Here is a 14,962-nt window from a genome sequence, read left to right on the forward strand (position 1 = left end):
AACCGGCTCTGATCCCGGACCCTGGTAACCGGCTCTGATCCCGGTCTCTGGTAACCGGCTCTGATCCCGGACCCTGGTAACCGGCTCTGATCCCGGTCTCTGGTAACCGGCTCTGATCCCGGTCTCTGGTAAGCGGCTCTGATCCCGGACCCTGGTAACCGGCTCTGATCCCGGTCTCTGGTAACCGGCTCTGATCCCGGTCTCTGGTAACCGGCTCTGACCCCGGTCTCTGGTAACCGGCTCTGATCCCGGACCCTGGTAACCGGCTCTGATCCCGGACCCTGGTAACCGGCTCTGATCCCGGACCCTGGTAACCGGCTCTGATCCCGGACCCTGGTAACCGGCTCTGATCCCGGTCACTGATCCCGGTCTCTGGTAACCGGCTCTGATCCCGGTCTCTGGTCACGGACTCTAATCACCGGCGACACGCGCATCCCGAGGAGGACTTGGCGTTTCGTGACGTAATGCGGGACCGCCACGTGATCTGTATTTAGGTCGCCGTAAAATGGCTGCGCGATGAGAGGTGGTGGTGTTGTTGTTGCGATAATAATAGAGAAAAAAAATTCTATAAAAACTACGTTGGTCTCACTGTGAGGAGAGTCAGTTGAGTTGGTGAGTAACCGGAGCCGTTTGAAAACGGTAATAGGCTGATGTCTCGTGTTTGCGAAGCGGGTTGGGCGATGGTTGGCGTTAGTCGGGGAGTCGCGGGACGGGTCTCCCGGGCACGGCTCTCGGTCGCGTGTCCTTTTCCTCTGCGGATATTTTGAAATTAACGTGCGGTGACCGTTGTTTTCCCGGTTTGAATAGGAGGGTGGCGCATTGTGACGTGCGGTGATCCCGGGGTCCGGCTCGCGGTGGCCGAGCGCGCGCAGAAGCCCCCGCATCAGCCGCTTTTGTCAATCGGGTCCTATTGATCTGAGGATGCGGCGCAGCCTCTTCAATCTGCCGAGAAATTAGCAGCAGGTGCATAAAGCTAATTATGTACCTGACTACTCCTCTATTTGCTTTACTCGTTCTTTAGTGTAATTACCACCTTGGAATGAATGATTATAGGGAATAGGATCCTTTTTTGAAGGATTACTATTCGTGTTTTTTTTAAAAACATGAATAAATTTAGCCTACTCCATCCTTCCTGAGAAACAAAACGAAAAATCCAGCTGGCCCCTCCAATCGTAGCAATAAATGCAAATCTAATTGCATCTGTTTTGGATTTCCCATGGATACAGGCCATATATGCCTGAAGACCAACAAAAACGTTTATTATAGTTTGTCATTTCTGGGCTATGGTGAGTTTAGATCAAATGGTGATGGTTGGCAGGAGGGGAAACAAGACTAGTGAGGCACAAATTGTAGAAAATGGTTCTAGAATGTAGGGCTAGTTTCAAATGAATGTGGGGAGCAAAATGGTGTTTGGGAATTCCCAGTTCTGTACATGTTGGTAATTGCTAGCACTGTCTTAATTGGGTAGAAAGCTTTTTGTCTCACTAATGCCGAATTGGTCTTGCCACACCCTGTTCTATTCCTATGTACCAATTTGTACCATCTGCTCTTCTAGCTCTGGTTTATGGTGAGATTTCTTGTTGCCTGCTCTACTAGAACCCGCAGCCATAAGATCTCTATGGAATTCTAAGCTCCTCTGCATGCTCCTTAAACCCTATCTCTGCATTTATATAGCACCTTTAACTTAAAGCCTCAAACCACTCCACAGATAAGTGTAAGGAAGATGTACTCTTCCCTCACTTGTAATGGCTGTTTTTGTCCATTCCCTTTCCTTTGTGTGATGCATTGGGACATTTCATGACAACAATGGCTTTATGTAAGTACAAGTTGCTCTGCACATTCTAAAAATTGTGTATTTTGAAAGTAGACATGTAAATTGTTTATGGCTGATGTTATCTTGTGGATGAATAATGCCTTTTTAAAGAAATGGTCAAGCTACTAGATATATTTTTAGAATACATTGTTTAAGGGAAAAGAAAAAGGATTATGATAACCTGTTCCTATTGCCAAAAGTTCAGTTGCTGCCAAAACAGAATTTGGATGCTCCTGGTGCCTTTAGTGTATTAGGAGCATACTTTATGCTGGATGTGTCCAAACTTTTGGAGCAGGTGGGTGGATTCACAAGGCATAACTACATCAAGTTACCTCGAGGCTACAACAGAAATGGGCCATTTGGCCCAACTGGTCTATGTCAGCATTTATGCTCCACACGAGCCTCCTCCCTCCTTCGTCTAATTCTAATGACATACCCTTCCATTCCTTTCTCCCTTATGTGCTTATCTAGCTTCCCCTTAAATGCATCTATGCTATTTGCCTCAACTACTCCTTGTGGTAGTGTGTTCCACATTTTACACTCTTTGGGTAAAGAAGTTTCTCCTGAATTCCCTATTGGATTTATTAGTGACTACCTTATATTTATGACCTCTAGTTTTGGACTCTCCCACAAGTGGAAACATTGTAGACTAAAATCGAGTCGATGTAACTCTATTTTCTCTACGTCTATCCAATCAAACCCTTTTATTATCTTAGGAATCTTGCAACACCAGGTTACAGTCCACCAGTTTTATTTGAAAATCACAAGCTTTCGGAGGAAGCCTCCGAAAGCTTGTGATTTTCAAATAAAACTGGTGGACTGTAACCTGGTGTTGTAAGATTCCTTACATTTGTCCACCCCAGTCCATCACCGGCATCTCCACATCATGGCTTCGTTATCTTAAACACCTCTATCAGGTCACCCCTCAGCCATCTCTTCTAGAGAAAAAAGTCCCAGCCTGTTCAGCTTTTCCTGATAGGTATATTCTCTCAGTTCAGCTGTGTCTCAGTTGGTAGCACTCTCGCCTCTGAGACAGAAGGTCGTGGGTTCAAGTCCCACTCCAGAGAGTTGAGCACAAAATCTAGGCTGACACTCCCGTGCAGTACTGAGAGAGTGCTGCATTGTTGGAGGTGCCTTTCGGATGAGACGTTAAACCGAGGCCCCGTCTGCCCTGTCAGGTGGACGTAAAAGATCCCATGGCACTATTTTGAAGAAGAGCAGGGGAGTTAACCCTGGTGTCCTGGCCAATATTTATCCCTCAATCAACATCACTAAAACAGATTATCTGGTCATTATCAAATTGCTGTTTGTGGGACCTTGCTTTGCGCAAATTGGCTGCTGCGTTTTCTACGTTGCAACAGTGACAACGCTTCAAAAATACTGTATTGGCTGTAAAGCGCTCTGGACGTCTGAGGTTGTGAAAAGTGCTATATAAATGCAAGTCTTTCTTCCTTTCTTTCTGATATCTTGAGAATCTTTTTTGCACCTTCTCCAATGCCTCTATATCCTTTTTATAATATGGAGACCAGAACTGTGCACAGTACTCCAAGCGTGGTCTAACCAAGGTTCTATGTAAGTTTAACATAACTTCCCTGCTTTTCAATTGTATCCCTCTAGAAATGAAACCTAGTGCATGGTTTGCCTTTTTATGGCCTTATTAACCTGCATCGCTACTTTTGGTGATTTGTGTATCTTTACCCCTAGATCCCTTTGATCTTCTACCCCATTTAGACTTATTATCCAAGCAGTAAGTGGCCTCCTTATTCTTCCTGCTGAATAATAATCCCAAGCCCCCCCCCCCCCAAAAACTAAAAATCCATGCCTGCCATATACTAAATATATAAACTCTCCATGCTAAAACTATGGAGCAGAAATTGCTTGCAAAGTAATGGTGAGATCAACAGCGCTCACTGTTGTTAGTGGCAAAATGGAGGAGCAAGTTCTGGTGTTTGCACATGCGCAGTGAAGCACAGAAATCCAGAACTTGCTCCTACTGGTTCGCTGGCGATTTGACAGCTTCGAATTAAAAATGTGGAGTCTCATTACTCCTTTTAATAGTTTTTGGTCATCATAAATTTTTTTTCTTTTCCCTTATGTCTTTTATTTAATTCAATTATTTACAACGATTTTAATGTTGTACTTTTCACTTCCTGGTTTTAACATTGAAAGCCTGTAGAGAGAGTTGTGCAGCTTCTCAAAAATGCTGCAATCTGGTTGAGGGGAGTGATCCTCTCGCTTCTCCCATGGATCCTAGCTTCACTTGAACTGATGCTGGGTTCTTCTGTGCTTCCTATTTGAGGAAGTGCCTGAAGAAAAGACCGCGGTAAATTAGTGGGTTAGTATAAATCTAATGGAGCGGCGAGTAGTGTTGGTTCGCTGCTCCAAGCAATTTCTGCTCCAATATCTCGACGTTTTGGTCTTCCTGGCTTGGTATGTTCTGCTCCTCTGCATCCTCTTGTATTGTTTGGCCTGGTCTGCCATATTCTTCCCCTCCTACGTTTTTGCTCCTCGCTTTGCTGCTCTGCTCCTCTGTGGTTACTTTGCTCCTTCCGTGTCCACCTGTGTGTCTCTACTGATGTTGTTAACATTGGGAACTTGCTAAGATGGCCTTTCTCACATCTTTATTTTCTATCAGATGCATTATGGAATTTATAACCATTTGTTCTGACGTGTGGATTTCAATAGCGTTGATTTGGCTAAATTTCTAATTGAATTTTGCTAAAAGTCAGACAGTGCAGTGTTGCAAAAGTGGGTTCTATCCTTTTTTATCTGCATTGGCAGTAATGAAGTAGTTCCTCACTAATGCAGATGGTTTTTCTCGGCAGCTCGGCAGGCTAATTGACTGGTAATTGCTGTATACAGTCAAGTTTTTGCCTGGTTTGTGGACCGTTGTAACTGCATGTCTTTTGGCATGTTAGAAAGTAGCCCAGCACCAGTGACTTTGGCAAGACTGTAGTTTTTTTTAAAATTTGTTTTTGGCGTGTGGGTATCACTGGCAAGGCTTCCATTTATTGCCCATCTCTAGTTGCCCTTAGAAGATGGTGGTGGGCCATCTTCTTGAACCACTAGCATTTTGATACAACTATGTGGCTTGTGAGGCCATTTCAGAGGGCAATTAAAAGTCAACTACTATGATGTGGGACTGGAGCCACCTGTAGGCCAGACTAGGTGACGATAGCAGGTTTTAAAGGACATTAGTGAACTAGTTGAGTTTTTACAAAAGTCGATGGGCACTTCTACTGATGCTGGCTTTTTTTTAATTTCCAGATTTTTTTTTAAAACTGAATTCAAATTCTCTTTTTTTAAAAAAACAGAAATAAAAAAAAGTGATCACCTCGTGTCTCGCTGAAACAACTTTTCGTGATCATCTACAGGGGCTTTTTCTTGCATGCTCCTTAACTTCAACCAAAATTCCATAGCAGTAGTTGGCTGCGGCAAGACGCTCATTGATTTTCTGTACATTACCTTCTGTAATTTGCAGGGACTGTGCTCAGAGGTTGGAACAGTTCTAGTAGTTATTTTGGTTTAGTGTGGAAAGTGCAGAGGTCGTCATTGAAGAATTCAACATTCTCTAGTGGGACCTCTTCAGTTTCAGCCTTTTTAAACTTCATGAATGGTTCAAAAATGTCTTTTCATTATTCCAAATTGACCAGACATCGCACAAGTTAAACATAGATGCAGGTCTCGTCCCTATGTTTACAAACTGAGTTATGTGAAAACTTTGAATAAAGGTTGCACACTACCAAATCCCACATCCTTCAATCTGCATGCCAGACCTCATCAATCTTTCGGTCCAAGTTGGTAGCAGGCTTGCGAGAGTGCATGCTCTAGTTTCTCTGCTGATGCACTAGAGGCCTTGGTGCAAGAGATGGACTGAAGGAGAGGCGTCCTATATCTGCTGGGGTGGGGGTGTGCGCAAGAGGCACACACAGGCAGCTATTCAACCAGGACACGCACATCACCCTGGCATAAGTCCCGCTTTCTTGCAGGAGAAGGTGGTGCATAACTGGAGGCAGCAAGTGGCAGTGGCATTTAGCCCCTCGAGCTTGTTCTGCCATTCAGTAAGATCATGGTTGATCTGTGACCTAACTCCATATACTTGCCTTATCCCCATATCCCTTAATACCCTTGGTTCACAGAAATCTATCAATCTCAGATTTAGAATTCACAATTGACCTAGCATTAACTGCCGTTTGCAGAAGAGCGTTCCAAACTTCTCCCACCCTTTGCTTGTAGAAGCATTTCCTAACTTCACTCGTGCACACCCTGGCTGTAAATGTTAGGCTATGTCCCGTTGTCCTGGTATTCAAGTATAGGAGACCTCCAAAAACAGGTACAAATGCATCAGCAGCCAGAAGCAATACTCCAGCAATTAACCTGTAAATCCTGCATGGTCCCATTAAATTGCACTTATGGGGGATCTTCCAGGCACTCTGACATGTTCAGATGGTTGTGGTTTAGTGGAGCGTTTAGTTCCAAAATGGTGTCTATCATTTTAAATCATCGTTACACACTGTTCAAAAGCATATTCTTCCTACTTTACATGCTGCCGGCGTTCGCTATTTGTGCATGTGCTAAACCCTTTACCAAGTTGGTATCTGGCGCACGTCACGCTAGAAGCGATGGTGCACGTCCAAGACGCCATCTTGGATGTTCGGGAGGCCGCATAGCGCCGATACAACGGGCACTAGATGGCCCAATTTCTAGCCGATGGTATCTTGTCACTAATTGCTCTTGCCCTATGGTTTAAGTGGTCAACTTGATTATCATAGAATTATAGAAAAGTTACAGCACAGAAGGGGGCCATTGGGCCCATCTGGTCCGTGCTGGCTCTATGCAAGGGCAATCCAGCTAGTCCCACTCCCCTACCCTATCCTCGTAGCCCTACACATTTTTTCCTTTCAAGTACTTATCCAGTTCGCTTTTGAAAGCCATGATTGAATCCACCACACCCTCTGGCAGTGCATTCCAGATCCTAACCACTCGCTGTGTGAAAAAGTTTTTCCTCATGTCACCTTTGGTTCTTTTGCCAGTCACCTTAAATCTATGTCCTCTGGTTCTTGACCCTTCCACCAATGGGAACAGTTTCTCTCTATCTACTCTGTCTTGACCCTTCATGATTTTGAATACTTCTATCACATCTCCTCTCAACCTTCTCTGTTCCAAGGAGAACATAAGAACATAATAAATAGGAGTAGGCCATATGGCCCCTCAAGCCTGCTCTGCCATTCAACCAGATCATGGCTGATCTTCATCAATTCCACTTTCCTGCCCGATCCCCATATCCCTTGATGCCCCTAGAGTCCAAAAATCTATCTATCACAGCCTTGAATATATTCTATGACTCAGCATCCACAGCCCTCTGGGGTAGAGAATTCCAAAGATTCACAACCCTTTGTGTGAAGAAATTCCTCCTCATCTCAGTCTTGAATGGCCGACCCCCTATCCTGTGACTAGTTCTAGACACTCTAGTCAGGTGAAACAATCTATCATCTACCCTGTCAAGCCCCCTAATAATCTTATGTTTCAATGAGATCATCTGTCATTCTTCTAAACTCCAGAGAGAATAGGACCATTCTGCTCAACTCAACCTCAGCCTATCCATGTAATTAAAGTGTCTCATCCCTGGAATCATTCTAGTAAATCTCTTCTGCACCCTCTCCAAGGCCTTGACTTCCTTCCTATAGTGTGGTGCCCAGAACGGGATACAATACTGCAGTTGTGGGCGAACCAGTGTTTTATAAAGGTTCATAAGGACTTTCTTACTTTTGTACTCTATGCCTCTATTTATGAAGCCCAGGATCCCTTGTGCTTTTTTGACTGCTTTCTCAACCTGCCTTACCACTTGCAACGATTTGTGTACATATACCCCCAGATCTCTACCCTGTACCCCTTTTAGAATTGTGCCCTTTAGTTTACATTGCCTCTCCTCATGCTTCCTACCGAAGTGCATCACTTCGCATTTTTCTGTGTTAAATTTCATCTGCCATGTGTTCGCCCATGCCACCAGCCTGCCTATATCCTCTTGAAGTCTATCACTATCCTCCTCACTGTCCACTACCACTACAAGTTTTGTCATCTGCAAGTTTGGAAATTGTGTCCTGTACACCCAAGTCCAAGTCATTAATATATATCAAGAAAAGCAGTGGACCTAGTACGGACCCCTGGGGAACACCACCTTCCTCCAGTCTGAAAAACAGCCATTCACCAATACTCTCTCTTTCCTGTTACTTAGCCAATTCTGTATCCATGCTGCGACTGCCCCTTTTATTCCAAGGGCTTCAATCTTGATGTCAAGCATATTATGTGGCACTTTATCAAATGCCTTTTGAAAGTCCATATATGCACCACATCAACTGCATTGCCCTCATCTACCCTCTCTGTTATCTCATCAAAAAACTCTCTCCGGTTAGTTAAACATGATTTGCCTTTAACAAATTTGTGCTGTCTTTCCCTAATCAATCCACCTTTGTCCAAGTGACTGCTATTTCTGACCCGGAATATCATTTCTAAAAGTTTCCCCACCACCGAGGTTAAACTGATTGGCCTGTAATTGCTAGGTTTATCCTTGCACCCTTTTTTGAACAAGGGTGTAACATTTGCAATTCTCCAGTCCTCTGGCATCACCCCCGTATCTAAGGATGTTTGGAAGAATATGACCAGTACTTCCGCAATTTCCACCTTACTTCCGTCAGCAACCTAGGATGCATGCCATCTGGACTGGGTGACTTATTTACTTTTAAGAACAGAGAGCCTTTCTAGTACCTCCCTTTTTTAATCAATTTTTAGCCCATCCAGTATCTCAACTACATCATTTGAAACTCTGGCAGCATCATCTTCCTTGGTAAAGACAGATGCAGAGTACTCATTTAGTACCTCGGCCATGCCCTCTGCCTCCATGAGTAGATCTCCTTTTTGGTCTCTAATCTGTCTCACCCCTCCTTTTACTACCCGTTTACAGTTTTGAGACTTTTGGATTCCCTTTCATGTTGGCCGCCCGTCAATTCTCATACTCTCTTTTTGCCCCTCATTTCCTTTTTCAGTACATGTCTGAACTTTCTATATTCAGCCTGGTTCTCACTTGTGTTATCAACCTGACACCTGTCATATGCCCCTTTTTTCTGCTTCATCTTACTCTCTATCTCTGGTCATCCAGGGAGCTCTGGCTTTAATTGCCCTACCTTTTTCCCTCGTGGTTATGTACCTAGACTCCCCCTTAAAGGCTGCCCATTGTTCAATTACGGTTTTGCCTGCCAATCTTTGATTCCAAATTACCCAGGCTAGATCTCATCCCACTGAAATTGGCCCTCCTCCAATTGAGTATTTTTACTTTAGAGTGGTCCATGTTATTTTCCATGGCTATTCCAAAGCTTATGATACTATGATTGCTGTTCCCTAAATGTTCCCCCACTGACACTTGGCCCACCTCATTCCCCAGATCCAAATCCAGCAATGCCTCCTCCCTTGTTGGGCAGGAAATGTACTGGTTAAGAAAGTTCTCCTGAACACACCTCAAAAATTCCTCCCCCTCTTTGCCCCTTATTACTATCCCAGTCTGTATTAGGATAATTGAAGTCCCCCTTTATTACTACTCTATGGCTTTTGCACCTCTCTGTAATTTCCCTGCAAATTTGATCCTCGACATCCTTTCCATAGAATACACCCAGTAGTTTAATGGCACCTCTATTGTTTCGTAATTCTAATCAAATAGATTCTGTCCTTGACTCCTCCAAGACATCCTTTCCAGCACTGCAATATCCTCAGTCAATACTGCCATCTTTTCTCCCCCCCCCCCCCCCCCCCTTCCTTTCCTATCTTTCCTGAAAATCTAGTATCCAGGAGTATTTAGTACCCAATCTTGCCCTTTTTTGAGCCAGGTCTCTGTTATCGCCACAACATTCTTTTCCCTTGTGGCTAATTGCGCTTGCAGCTCCAACCTTAACATGCTTCGTGCATTTACACACCAATCTTAGACTTTCTTGTACTCTCTCTGTCTGATCCCACCAATACTGTACTATTTCTTATTCTAGTGCTATCTTTCTCTCCCAATCCTATATACCCCACCCATAGAATGTTGATTCAGCTGTTGAGATATGGAATAATTGAGTGAGTGACCTAGATTTTGAGGATTTTAGTTTTGATCCTTGATCTGTGTTGAGTTAACTGATGCTAGCCAAGCTGGCTTCACCACTCCTTTGGGGAAGGAAAATTTGACTTGGATGCCCTCTCCTGATTGCCATCCAGCTTTACTCGAAAGTGCACGTGTGTTCATGTTGAGTGAGAACAGGATTGGACTTGGCTCTTATGCCCTCTACAGTCAAATAGCCTTATGACATTCAATGAATCACATGATGAGTGCACATCTGGAATAAGTACTGGAGGGTGATTGGTGCTGCTGAGGAGGGGAGAATAGTGGAGGAAAAGAAGAAATGGAAAATAAAAACCCACACAATTTGGGATGAGTGACTTAAAATGAGACCAATGGCAAGAAATAATGGGAACAAACAAATGAGAGAACTTGAATGAATCATTGAACATGTGGTTTAAAATAAAAATATCCATCCGAACTTTAGAGTCATAGAGTTATAGAGGCCCTTCGTGTCCGCGCCGGCCATCAAGCCCTGTCTACTCTAATCCCATATTCCAGCATTTGGTCCGTAGCCTTGTATGCTATGGCATTTCAAGTGCTCATCCAAATGCTTCTTGAATGTTGAGGGTTCCTGCCTCCACAACCCTTTCAGGCAGTGAGTTCCAGACTCCAACCACCCTCTGGGTGAAAAAGTTATTTCTTAAATCCCCTCTAAACCTCCCGCCTTTTACCTTGAATCTATGTCCCCTTGTTATAGAACCCTCAACGAAGGGAAAAAGCTCCTTAGTATCCATCCTATCTGTGCCCCTCATAATTTTGTACACCTCAATCATGTCCCCCCTCAGCCTCCTCTGCTCCAAGGAAAACAAACCCAATCTTCCCAGTCTCTCTTCATAGCTGAAGCGCTCCAGCCCTGCTAACATCCTGGTGAATCTCCTCTGCACCCTCTCCAAAGCGATCACATCCTTCCTGTAGTGTGGCGACCAGAACTGCACACAGTACTCCAGCTGTGGCCTAACCAGTGTTTTATACAGCTCCATCATAACCTCCTTGCTCTTATATTCTATGCCTCGGCTAATAAAGGCAAGTGTCCCATATGCCTTCTTTACCACCTTATCGACCTGTTCCGCCGCCTTCAGGGATCTGTGAACTTGCACACCAAGATCCCTCTGACCCTCTGTCTTGCCTAGGGTCCTCCCATTCATTGTGTATTCCCTTGCCTTGTTAGTCCCTCCAAAGTGCATCACCTCGCACTTTTCCAGGTTAAATTCCATTTGCCACTGTTCTGACCAACCCATCTATATCGTCCTGCAGACTGAGGCTATCTTCCTCGCTATTTACCACCCTACCAATTTTTGTATCATCAGCGAACTTACTGATCATACCTTTTACATTCATATCCATAAAGCATCTGGAAAGAAATGGTGTATCATCTTGTGTTCTAGTGTCATTTGTGGAATTTTTATTTTAAAAAAAATCATGCTCTTTCATCCATTTAAATTTAAAAAAATGTATTGATATATTTAAGAAAGATGTGTTTAAGAACTTGATGGCCAATACTGATATTTTTGTTGCTAAACAGAAGTAAATTGGAAAGTGGCCCAGCATGGGAAGTATAAAATATTTTTAAAGTGATTATGGGTTACAGTATTATAAGTGGGGGGTTTTTCCTGCCTTTTCGTGCTGAGGTTAAGATCTGTATGTGTCAGTTTCCTGTGCTACTTTGCTCAAATAGGCATTTTTCATGTGTGGCGGGATATTGGATGTGGAGTGGGGGATGGAGGATGGAATTACGGATAAGTCTGACCCATTCACGTGCAGTTTCTAGTTGGGGTTGCCTTCAGGAATGGGAATTCTGACTAATTAATTTGTTTTCCTCTTCCTTAGACAATTGCAGCACTGATACTGCTAATCCAGTAAAGACTAGGGATTGCGCCAAAGTCTGCGTTGGTAGCTTAGCTGGTACAGAACCTGTACCAACTCAGCTAACGGGGGAGTTAATACTCCAAATTTAAGTGTAAATGTTGTAATGCCATTTGCCTTAAGTCTTTGTTTAAAATATCTCATTTAAGAAACTGTTCTAATGAACACAAACCTATATTTAGGTTTGAATCAGCTGTTTCAGCTGGCATTTACCTCTGTCATCTCCATGTTTTGTAAACTGGAAAATGCTGCACAGTTTGAAATTTTGTTTGGTAGATAGATGCAATTCAGTACAAATTTCAGGGAAGTTAAATAGTAATTTTCAGTACAAACAAAAGCGTTAGAACTTATTATCTTGAGAATGCCTGAATAGGATAGGTCTCCACCTTCAATGAAAGTTTTTAAACAAAGTTGATCTTTCATTATGGAGCATTTATAAATCATTGATTTAACATTGAACATTATTAAGGATTTTAACTGATTTATTTACACCAGTGATTTTTAAAAAAATAATTCTCTGTCAGGGTTACTTTGACAAAGACCTAGTGAGCTCCTTTCTAATCTCTGAAAGACAGTCCCGCTACCCAAAAGAAATGTTGTGGTCATCGAGGAATATTTTATTTTTAAAAAAAATCTCTGTAGTTCAAAAGAACGTTGAGAAATGCAGAATTTTTGAAACACCAGTCTCGTGTTGTTTCTTCGACTGGCTTCAAACTGCCAATCTGATGACTACAGGGGATCTGCAGAGTCCATAGACACCAGTTTGAAAATCTATTTTTAAAAAAAAAAATTGAAAATGTTGTGCTCTTTTTCTCCTCTCTGCCTGTATGTGATCTTCAACTCTTGCTGAAATGGGCACATATCCAAACTGCTTCTTCCTCATTTTCATTTTTTTCATCCTCATCATTCATATCAAATTTTTCAGCTCCCTTAATTTTTCAGCACTGTTGGTGTTTTTTGTAGCTTCAGGATCACTGTTTGTTGCAACGACCAAACTAAATGTTGTATTGCAAGCAGTTTTCTTGCTCTTTGCCATCTCTGGCACACGCAACTTTCTCATTTTTCTTTAGCATCTGTGTTATTGGTGCCATTATTTTAATCACTTTCTTTGCTGCAATTTTTTCTGGTTCTTTGACAGCAGCATTTGGTCCTTTTTGACTTTCTGTTCAACCTGCTGCTGCTGCTCCATATTTTAAGCCAGAGCATCTTCCTTATTCACTTCTTTGTCAGCATGTTCTTCCAGGTAAGTTTGCAGTATCTGGGCGCGATCCTGTTTGTTTCCTTTCATATCCAGTACTAAGTGACTTTTCATCGGCATTTTAAATGTTCCCACAATATTTTTGTGAAATTTATAACCAAGTTCATCGCTATTTTTAGCTGATGTTTCACTTATTATTCGTTCATTTGTAATGTCCTGTGTAGCAACTGTAACGGAACTGGATGTGTAACTGTAATGAATAAATTACAACTCGATTCACTACGCGAGTGAGTGATGAGTTTGTTTTGAAATTGATTGTTGTCAGGAGGACAAACTTAACCGCACAAACTCCTGACTGCCTCCTGGACTGGCAGAAAGATCAGCCTTGTCTGCTTCCTACTCTTATGGTTTCCTAGGCCCTAGATCCACACAGACCTTTACCAAGTCCTGGACTTTGCCCCTTCCAGACAGCAATATAATTTGATGCACTTATAGTGCAGGCACTCCATAGAAGTATACTATCAATAATATTTGAATAATTATTAGTGTAGCAACAATATAACCACAGTTGCAGCTTAGCAATACAGCTAGAGCCACATCCCTTGGTCTCGACCCAGTTTCTTCTTATTCAGCCCAGGCTCTAGGCTCCTGCTCCCAAGAGCAAATAAAACAAGATGACCGCAGCCCCTTATTCCCAGAGAAAGATGAGGAAATTTCTGTTTTCAGGTTTGGAGCTCCAAGTCTACTTTCAGACCTCTGTATGGCAGGTATAAAAAAAGGGGAAGAGTATGAAATGGAGTATCAGACACAATTGAAAAGTTGGACAGTGTGTCAAGTGTACAGACAAAGTGGAAGATATCAGAAGAGAGGAAATGAGACTTACAAAAGGAGACAGTGACAAAGCCAGAGGTACAGAGACAGAAAGAAAGCAGAAGAGCAATAGAGAGATGACTACATGAAAAGACAGGCACTTCTTTTTTTCTAATTTTCACCTGTGAGCAATGCTAGTGTTCTAAAAGATAACTGAAGATCCTGTTTGGGTAAGTACTTGCAGCTAATGGTACTTGCCTGTTGAGTTACCTTTTAATATGGAATGCCATAAACTTGAGCTCATCCAAAACTCTGCTGCCTGTAACTCGCACCAAGTCCCTTTTACTCATCTCCCTTGTGCTCGCTGATCTGCATTGGCTCCTGGTCCACCAATGCCTTGATTTTAAAATTCTCATCCTCGTGTTCAAATTCCTCTATGGTTTTGCCCCTCCCGATCTTTGAAACCTCCTCCAGTCCTTCAACTCGCTGAGAACTGTATGTTCCTCAAGTTGTGTCCTCATGTGCATCCCCATTTCCTTTGCCCCACCATTGGTGGCCAAGCTTTCAGCCGTCTAGGCCCTAAGCTCTGGAATTCCCTCCCTAAACCTCTCTACCTTTAAGACACTTCTTAAAATCTACCTATTCAACCAAGTTTTTGGACACCTGTCCTATTGTTTCTTCCTTGGATTGGTGTCAGCTTTTGTCTGATTACACTCCTGTGTCGTGCCGTGGGACTTTTTTACTACGTTAAAGGTGCTATATAAATGTACGTTGTTGTATATTGCACTTGTTTTTCCCCCCCCAGTTTGGCATATGCCCTTGGTGAAAACTCTAAGAGAATGTTTTTTTAAAAATCTGTGATCCAATATTACTGTGGTATTATTCTTTCTGTGCCTACCTAACTTGAAGGTAAGTATTTCAAAGATTCTGCATTCACTAAAGAGAGGGGAATGGTCCACTTTCCATTTCTGTCATCCAGGCCACATTTACACCACTGCACCAAACAAGAGTGTAAATCCAGAGTGGGTCCCACCTGACTTCAGAGTAAACCAGAGAGTGTGTCTCTGTTTTGTATGAATCAGGTTGGCCCTCGATTCTTGATCTATTCTCAAGTTACATTAGTATGAAG

General features: G+C 42.9%; 1 protein-coding gene across 4 annotated transcripts in view; it reads left to right on the forward strand.

Moving 5' to 3' along the window:
* The first annotated feature begins 485 nt into the window (after positions 1-485).
* The window catches only part of kidins220b (kinase D-interacting substrate 220b), a 210,661-nt gene continuing 196,184 nt past the window's right edge, over positions 486-14,962 (forward strand). For all 4 annotated transcript variants that reach the window (XM_067984236.1, XM_067984238.1, XM_067984239.1 and 1 more), the window contains exon 1: positions 486-612. The gene's annotated coding sequence lies outside the window, so the exon portion shown is untranslated. The remainder of the gene's footprint in view (positions 613-14,962) is intronic.

This window comes from Heptranchias perlo, chromosome 5, assembly GCF_035084215.1.
Source record: "Heptranchias perlo isolate sHepPer1 chromosome 5, sHepPer1.hap1, whole genome shotgun sequence".
NCBI classification, from domain to species: domain Eukaryota; kingdom Metazoa; phylum Chordata; class Chondrichthyes; order Hexanchiformes; family Hexanchidae; genus Heptranchias; species Heptranchias perlo.